General features: G+C 47.3%; 1 non-coding gene across 1 annotated transcript; it reads right to left on the bottom strand.

Moving 5' to 3' along the window:
* Window positions 1-8,803: 8,803 nt before the first annotated feature.
* On the bottom strand, window positions 8,804-8,885 carry TRNAS-CGA (transfer RNA serine (anticodon CGA)). Its single transcript has one exon. It is a non-coding gene; the product is annotated as a tRNA-Ser (tRNA).
* Between the last annotated feature and the right edge of the window lie 772 nt (window positions 8,886-9,657).

Here is a 9,657-nt window from a genome sequence, read left to right as displayed (position 1 = left end):
GCCCCCGGCAGCTCCCTCCTATGTCGGCTCATTCATTTGAGCCGACAGCAGAGGGTTAAGCCGCGACAGCGATGGTCGCGGCGGGCGGGTTTTGACAAAAGAGACGCGGCTCGCTAGTTCACACGTGGCCGCTTCAGGTTCCGATCAAAAAGCCGGTAGCCGCAACTGAAAGCAGGCGCACTGCACCGGCATCCAGTCGCACACTCCGCTCCGGATTACGCCCAATGAATGGGCCTAGTCCGGAGGAGGGTGTGTCTTCTAGTTGGGTGGGTGTGCCGAAAGACACTTGACTATACAAAGCAATATAAATATAGCCATATTTTTCATAATGGACCATGTGGAGTAATGTTGGCACTAGATGATATTTTTTCATCCTTATATCAGTCATCAGACTGTACTGTAAATGTATGCATACAGATGTAGCAATGTTTATCTTATCTGCGGATAACTTGCTGCCATTGAAAGAGTTGAGTTGAAGTTCAGTGCCACCGGCTGCATGCAAAGAAGAAGGATAATATTGCGCTGGAATACTATTGTTGAGTCTGTCTTGCTTGAAATCAGCACTGAACTCATGGACTGAGGTTACGACAATGAACAGCCTGGTTGTGCAAGTGCCAATGTCAGGTTTGAAATTGTCTTGCTTAAGACTGATATTACAAGATGTGAAAGTGATTGAGGAGACAAAATGGTGGCTGCAGACTAATATTACTTAGGTGACCTTGGAGATTATATCAATTTTGGCCAGGGAAAGTTTACCAAACTCTTTAAAGCCAATAAAGCTCTATAAGTAAAGTATAAGCAAAATTATAAAGCATATATTGAAATGTATCATTATAATTGAACTTGTTTCGTTTGTTATATTTTCTGAAAATCATAAAAAAACCACCAGGTACAAAATTTTTTTTAGCAAAAATGAAAAAAGGCTTTATTACATAAAATCCACATATAACAATACAACATATAACAATGCAAGAAAGGTACACAAACAGGAGGAAGGGGGCGACTGAATTACCCAATAAATAGGAGTGAAGAGCAGGCATGAGCACACACTGGCTCCTCTGCTCCCGACCGCCACCAACGGAACCCGCCCGGGGCCACACACATCAGGACACCTATACTGGTAAGACAGCAGGGTATAGGGATAGGGTAGGCAGCCCTTTACCTCAGACCATCATATTAACCCTTTACTTGCCGTAGGAGACTCTCAGGAGGCCACAACTGCTATTGTGAACTACTCACCAGTGTGCCTGCCTACAATTGATTTACATGTCAGAGACCAGAGGTAGGAACCCTATCTACAAATCTTTGCATTCATACTTCTCTGCACCAGACCATGGCTAACATATTCACTTACTTATTTATTACATTCCACTTCCAGTAGGACAAGCTGAGCAAACAGACCACAGCTACTCCCTAGGATACCCTTATTCTAAGGGACCTATTTGAGCCTACAAGGTAAATCCTATACACATCTCACGCATGTTACTTGACTGAGTATCCTACACTCCTCACAACCCATTCTACTTCCCATAGGTCATGTTGCACAACTGAGTATACTTTACACGCCAATACGGCCATTACCCGTACCTGCCTGACAGGACAATAAACAGGGGGGACTTTCACCTCACCCTGCCCTTTTGGAGCCTATTCTACACTCCTATCATTACTACGGTCAGTACTTTGTATACCACCATCTCCCTTCTATCTCTATCTCACCCACTGCCCTGCTCTAGTTGTTCTTTGGTCATATATCATAAGGAGGTGTACACACTGCACGGGATATTTGATGGTCAGAAAGTGTACCACAATGTGTACCTACGTTATATTTACATGTGATTTTGTTACTTGTTCTCTCCCTTCTATTCATTGTTTTCGGGAACCATGACTTGTTGTATATTTTAATTTGTATATGTTGTATAGCACTACCCTACCACTGTGTTTTCACGATTATTGTGACCACATGTATGCTTTGAACATGCCCTGGATGCTTGTACTGCATGCCTAATTTATACACTTTTGTTTCACGCACAGAGCTTGAGGAAGGCAGAACTTGCCGAAACGTTCTCGTATATACTCTGTATAGCCACGTGTGGCACAGTGCAATTTGTACTATTAGTTAAATAAAGTATCTTTGATATTACAATTCAGCCTACTAGGATCCTTTATTCTCATATATATTCTGGGTTGGGACCCTTCCCTGTAGGTTCACCAGGGTGCCAGTCACACCCTTACTTTTTTAGTATGCACATTGAAGATGAATTGGTATAAATAACATAACCATAGGTCCACAGGTGTATATAAAGCAGCAGATATGAAACAATTGCAGCTAATAAGGGACAAAGTGTATTGCTATAATAGCAGAAGCCACATGCCGCAATAGTTAATCTCCTATCAAAATGTAATAAACATATAGGCCCATGGATAGTGCAGAAAAAACATAATTATAATACCAATAGCATACAGACCGTGTAGGCCCGAGGGCCAAATGTCCCATTCCACTCCACACCCGACGCGCATTTCGCCCGTTAGGGCTTTGTCAAGGGATACTATAGCAAGGCATCATGGGGTATATATAGTTTGTTAAATAACATACAGCTGTGTTCTGTAAAGTTATATGGCCCATACACATAGACACATACCTAATTGGCAACGTACACAGGAAATGGCCGCGCTGATAACAACTGCGCATGCGCAAATAGATAATATCGCCCACAAGAGGAAAAAATGTTATGTATAAAGACCTAGACAAAATGGCCGCTAAGTGAGCGCATGCGCACAAATAAGATGACTATGCGCGATCAACTAAGTTCAAATGACCAATGCGCATGCGTGAAACATAATACACAAGGCACAATGGAATATCGCTACTCCATTCTTATATATATGAGATCTTAGTACATGTGCCTGATAGTGCCAGATCATAGGTAGGTATAGTGAGGTATATACAACCTAAGCATAAATAGGAAAAACAATGTATTGAAAAAGGAAACTATATATGGCAAGTGAAAATAGCACTTTCTAATATATGAAAATAAGTGAACATATGAAAATGTCTTAATACTAAATGCACGTGGGCATAAAAGTGCCAAAAATTGCGAATAAAAAAAAAATTAAAATAAAAAAAAATAATAATAAAAAAATAATAATAAAAGTGATGAAAAAGTGCGCAGTGCGAGTGACAAACAAAGTGACATGTAAAATAAAATAAGGCCATATACCATAATTTCATATACATATGTATATATATTAAGTATAATAAATAGTAGTAAAAAAGAATTTTCTCCGCAGATGAGAAAATGACTTGTCACGCATGTGATGGACCAAAAAGGGAAGACACAGATCTGAAAAAGAAAAAAACTGAAGACAGTGAACTAATAAAAACAACACACAACTACCGACATGATATAAGACAAAAATACTAATTAAAATAACGCTACTAAAAAGACAACCGATAAAAGAAGTACAGACACAGCACAAAAACACTCTGCACCTTACAAAAATGGGGATGTGGCTTCTGCTATTATAGCAATACACTTTGTCCCTTATTAGCTGCAATTGTTTCATATCTGCTGCTTTATATACACCTGTGGACCTATGGTTATGTTATTTATACCAATTCATCTTCAATGTGCATACTTTCCACTTTTCCCATCTTCACTCCTATTTATTGGGTAATTCAGTCGCCCCCTTCCTCCTGTTTGTGTACCTTTCTTGCATTGTTATATGTTGTATTGTTATATGTGGATTTTATGTAATAAAGCCTTTTTTTCATTTTTGCTAAAAAAAAATTTGTACCTGGTGGTTTTTTTATGCTTTTCTATTCAAATTACACCAGAGAGTGTACCTATATGTGGTATATGTTTGTATATTTATTGTGTTCCTGTTTTTTCAGGTTCATCCATATATCATGATGGATTACGAGGCCAGGGTTGCCTCATGGCAGTCCCAATTGGACACTGTCTTTGGGGGCACTGAATTACCCATGGAGACAACCGATCAGAAAACAAAGAGTGATTATGAAGATAATCTTGTTTCCCTTAGTCCTAACAGCGGCACAATGTGGGGTATTTCTGCCCCTGTGTGCTGGTAGGACAGGCGGATATTTAATTAGCCAATCAAATGCGTGGCAGGCCCTATAAGAGGGCACAAGAACCTCCCCTCTGCGTGTAAATACAAAAGTACCTCCATTACATTTATATACAGTTTTATACATAAGATATGATTCCCAGGGTGGGAAATCTTGTGCCGCTGTTAGGACTAAGGGAAACAAGATTATCTTCATAATCACTCGTTCCCTGTCGTCCTCAACAGCGGCACAATGTGGGGATATAGCAAGCAGGTCCCCAAGATGGGTGGGACAAACCCATGACCGAACTTAAACTGGTCTGGGCAAAGGCAGTGGAATCTGCCACTTGGTCCTTCAGGCGGTAATGCCGAATGAAGGTGGATTCAGATGCCCAAGAGGCAGCTGCATATATTTGGTCCACAGACAAAGCACTTCTTTCTGCCCGTGAAGTGGACACTGCCCTGGTTGAATGGGCATGAAGGAAAGATGGAGCCGACAGCCCTTGGGCGGTATAGGTGACTCTAATAGTCTCGGTAACCCACCGTGATATTGTAGCTTTGGCGGCTTTGGCGCCCTTGTTTTTCCCCGTGTAGCTGACCAACAGGTTTTCAGTCCACCTAAAGGGGCGAGTGCGCTGCAAGTAGATCTGCAGGCATCTAACCACATCCAGCTTGTGCCATCTTTCTTCTTCAGCAGAAGAAGGGAACGGAAAAAAATACTGGAAGGGAAATCAGTTGGTTCCTGTTTACAGCAGATGGCACCTTGGGACGAAACCCAGGGAGGAACCTAAGCTGTACATGGTCAGAGAAAAAGGTGGTATATGGCTCCTCAGCGGACAAAGCTTGTAGTTCACTAACGCGTTTGGCAGGTGTGACTGCCAATAGCAGCGCCATTTTGCCGGTTAGCGACTTGAGGGAGACCTCTTCCAGAGGTTCAAATGGCTGGCCACATAGGGCGTTCAGGACCGGAATAAGGTCCCATTGGTGGACAGGGGTGTTTACCACCGGTCTCAGCCTAGTTGCCCCTTTAATAAAGGTGCTCACTAAAGGATCCTGAGACAAACGCCTCCCCAGATAGGCGGACAGGGCCGCTACGTGTACCTTGAGTGTGGCCGCAGCAAGACCTCTGTCTAGTCCGTCTTGAAGGAAGTCCAGGATCACCTCCGTAGGGGGATCGGTGGAGTCCACTTGATGCTGCAGACACCAGGCATTAAAGATGTTACCTATTCGACGGTAGTTCCTGTTAGTCGAATCTGCTCTGGCGCTGGATAGGGTCTTCAAGACGGCTTGTGACAGTCCTCTATTTCTCAATAGGGACTGGTCAACCTCCAGGCTGTCAGGTTGAGTCTCCTCAGATCCTGGCATCTCAGCTCTCCTTGGGTTACCAGGTCTGGGAGTGGGGGAAGCCTCCAATATATGCCCTGACTCATTTGTATGAGCTGAGCAAACCAAGCCCTTTTTGGCCAGAACGGGATTATGGCTATTCCCGAGGCTTGGTCCTGTCTTATTTTTATCAATACCTTCGGTATGATTGGAATTGGAGGGAATATGTAAAACAGCCTGAACCTCCATGGGATGGACAGGGCATCCACCGCCAAGGGATTGTCCTCCTGGTACAGAGAGCAGAAGGTCCCCACCTTGGCGTTGAGTCGGGTAGCCATAAGATCGACCTCCGGGAGACCCCATCTCTGGACGATCTGTTGAAATACGTCTGGATTGAGAGACCATTCTCCTGATACGGTAATACCCTGACTCAGCTGATCCGCTACTATGTTCAGGGAGCCCTTTATGTGAACAGCGGATAACTGGACCAGATTCTTCTCCGCCTAGGCAAATATGAGATTCGTCTCTCTCAGCAAGGTTGGTGACCTGGTGCCCCCTTGTTTGTTTATATAGACTACCACCGTCATATTGTCTGACCGGTTTTTGACAGACTTGCCTTTCAATTCTGGGGCAAAGTGTACTAGGGCCAGGTACACTGCTCTGAGTTCCTTGAGATTGGATGACCCCAGCTCCGGACATCTCCATCGTCCTTGTACAGTTTTGTCTTGACAATGGGCTCCCCATCCCCACTGGGATGCATCTGTTGTCAACAGGGTCCACACTGTCGGGACCGTGGACCTTCCGTCTTTCAGGTGTATCCACCATCTGAGGGAAAGACGGGTAGCGGGAGAAAGGCAGATCTTCTTGTGCAATCCCCGTGGAGACCTGTTCCAGGTTCTCAACACTTCCATCTGCAGGGGACGCAAATGCCATAAAGTCCAAGGCACCACCCTGGCCGAGGATGACATCAGGCCCAGGACTCTCATGGCGGTCCGGATGGTTACCTGCCGAGTGCGCAATAGGAATCGTGCACTGGCTTGGATTCTTTCCTTCCTTGGACTGGAGAGGAAGATCTGCATCGCTTCTGAATCCACTATAAATCCGAGGAATTTTCTTCAGGTGGATGGAACGATTTCGGACTTCTCCCAATTGATAATCCTAACTCCTTGTTGTTGAAGTTGATGGCAAGGTTGAGCTGCTGGAGAAGGGCAGCAGGAGACTGAGCTTTCAGTAGCCAGTCGTCTAGATAAGGGACGATGAAAAGACCCTGAAGTCTGAGGGCCGCGGCGACCGGAGAAATCACCTTGGTGAATACCAGTGGGGCGGATGTGATGCCGAATGGCAGAGCTGTGAATTGATAGTGCTCCCTGTGGCCGGCCATAGCGACGGCAATCCTGAGGAACTTCCTGTGGAAATGAGCAATGGGGACATGTAGATAGGCGTCCTTCAAATCGAGGGTAACCATCACCTCTCCTGGCTGAAGAAACACAGCCACGGAATCCACGGTTTCCATTCGAAATGACCTCTTCCTGATAAACCGATTGAGGTACCTCAGATCTATTATCATCCTCCAGCCCCCGGTGAACTTGGGGACCAGAAAGACGGGGGAGTAGACTCCCAGACCGAGGTCTGAGGCTGGTACCTTCTCCAGGGCGCCCTTGGTAACATATTCGGCAACCAAGGCTTCTAGACTGGCCTGCTGAGAAGGTGGAAGAGTTTGGGTGGAAACGAACCGATCTGGAGGTGGAAGATGAAAGTCGATGTGATACCCGTGTTGTATGATCTTCAACACCCATGGGTCTTGGATATGGGTGAACCATGCTCTGGAAAAGGAGGAAAGACGTCCTCCCACAGGAAGGGGGGCCACAGGGAGCTGCCCCACGTCAAAACTCAGGCTTCCTCTTGGTGTCCTCCTTGGAAGCGCCACGACCAGCTCCCCTAGGGCGATATCTAAAACGCCGTTGTTGGGAAGGGCGTCTATAATTAGAGGAAGAACCTCTGCCTCTAGGGGGAGCACGTCTGCCCCTGGATGCTTGAGGTAGGGACCTTCCCCTACCTTCAGCTAATCCCTCCATAATGGCGTCTAAGCTTTGGCCAGACACCCTTCCCGGCTCAAAGGGGAGAGCACAGAGTGTTGCTTTAGACGCAAAATCTGCCCGCCAAGGCTTTAGCCAAAGGGGTCTACGGGCCGCAGTAGACAACGCCATAGATTTGGCGGAGATTTTAAATTGATGGCAGGAGGATTCCGCCAAATAATCTGCAGCCCTATGAACTCTTTTCATAGAGGCCAGAATCTCATCTCTGTCTACGCCCAAGTCTATATCCCGCTCCAAGGCGGCTAAGCGGTTGCGGAAAAAGTCACCAACCATAGAGGAGGCTATGGCCACAGAGGCTTGCGCGGAGGAAGCTGAGTAGACCTTCTTCAGAACGGAGTCCGCCCTACGATCCAGAGGGTCCTGAAGATTTGAACCATCTTCCAAGGGCACCAGGGTTCTGCGGGACAGCTTTGCTACGGCCAAATCCACCTTCGGGGTAGGCCCCCAGGAATCCCACTTGAAGATCCTGGAAAGCGAATGTCCTTTCTCTGGCTGTTTCCACTGCTGCACCATAAGGTCGGTCAGCGTGGCGTCCGCATGGAAGGCAATATGTCCCCCAGAGGCAGACGTGGAGGCTTCCCCGTCAACATCTCGGCCCACTGTAGACCGGATGGACTTCAGCAGCCTGCCCGTTTGTTCATAATGGAACGCAGTTCTGCTGGAATAACTGAGTCGTCCTCGGAGGAATCATCCTCTGCCACCCGCAGGTGTTACAAGGGGGGGGGGAGAGACGAGGAACGGAGCTCAGAGCATGGTCTCCTGGTGAGTTGAGACAAGGTGCAATGGATCCCTTTGAGGGAATCATCCTGCAAAACAAAAAGGAGAGTACAAGCAAGGGAAAAACTATTTACCCAAGCGATGCCCAACCTCACCATCTCCTTGACCCATGCCATCATATCTCTGGGAGAGGGCTCCACAGGTGGAGGACCTCTGCACCCGCGACAACGGGCCCACTCATAGCCTGAAAATAGGCAAGTTATAGGACCAGTAGTACCCCGCAGGGCACAACCTTTCAAGCCGCTACCTACCATCAGGGAGCGGTGTGTCGCAATCGAAGCAGGAAAGATGTTTCCTCTTGGAAGAGGTTTTCCTCCTACCATCCCCAGGAGGGGTAGTAGAGGATGACATATCCTACAGAGAGAGATAATAGACCATGCAACACTGTCACCATGACATCATACCAGCTTTTAAAAAAAGGGTAAATCTTACCAGGTCCTGTAGACCGAACAGAGAGGTGACTTGGCGCCCAACGTGCGACTCGAACCCACGACCTTGAGATTAAGAGTCTCATGCTCTACCGACTGAGCTAGCCGGGCTGGCGCTGTGAACAGGATCTGAACCTGTGCGGGGAGACCCCATTGGATTTCGAGTCCAAAACCTTAACCACTCGGCCATCACAGCCAGTTCCCAATAAAGTTTGCAAACTGGAAAAGAGTTCAAGATCAATGAACACCACAATCGCACGCCTTCAGCAGATACTGCAGGAAGGTCTCTGACACCAGGCCAGCCAACCTCTTAATTCTGGCCGGCTGGAAGTGGGCGGAGCCACAATCAAAGCAGGTGAGGCAACCTGCCCAGACAACTAACCCTGTAATCAGGGGTCTGCAAAGATATACATTCCCCCCCACCAAGAGGCCCTTAACACGGGCACTTACCCCCACATCTCCCCGTCTTTTCCGGCCTTTAATAAGGCCTGAATCTTCCCTGAGTGAGCGGCCGCCAGCGCCAGGCCGTTGCCATGGCGCTATGATACTTCCGGCGAAACCGGAAGTGCGCGCTTACAGCGGCCGGCGGGGAACAGGATACACAACAGTGTGGTTCCACCCGCCGGCAGTCCGTGCGGCCACCAGAGGCGGCATGCGGAGTCCCCGGACTCTCACCAAAATGTCAGGTAAGTCACAAGGAGCAGGGGAAGCGGAGGAGAGGGGGGGCAGGGGGGATAGAGGGGGGTAGCCACACATGGCTAACAAGCACCTTCTCCCCGCAGGGCACAGAAGGTGACAAGAAGAAAACAACCGCTCAGGAGGTGAGTGATCCTGCTGAGCTTCTCTAAGAGGACACAAGTCCTCCCACCTGTCCTGTGTCCACACAGGACAGAAAAAAACACGCAGAGGGGAGGTTCTTGTGCCCTCTTATAGGGCCTGCCACGCATTTGATTGGCTAATTAAATATC

Source organism: Leptodactylus fuscus, chromosome 1 (assembly GCF_031893055.1).
Source record: "Leptodactylus fuscus isolate aLepFus1 chromosome 1, aLepFus1.hap2, whole genome shotgun sequence".
In the NCBI taxonomy this organism is placed as follows: Eukaryota; Metazoa; Chordata; class Amphibia; order Anura; family Leptodactylidae; genus Leptodactylus; species Leptodactylus fuscus.
The sequence above is the reverse complement of the archived record's forward strand: the minus strand, read 5'-3'. Positions and strand labels throughout refer to the sequence as shown.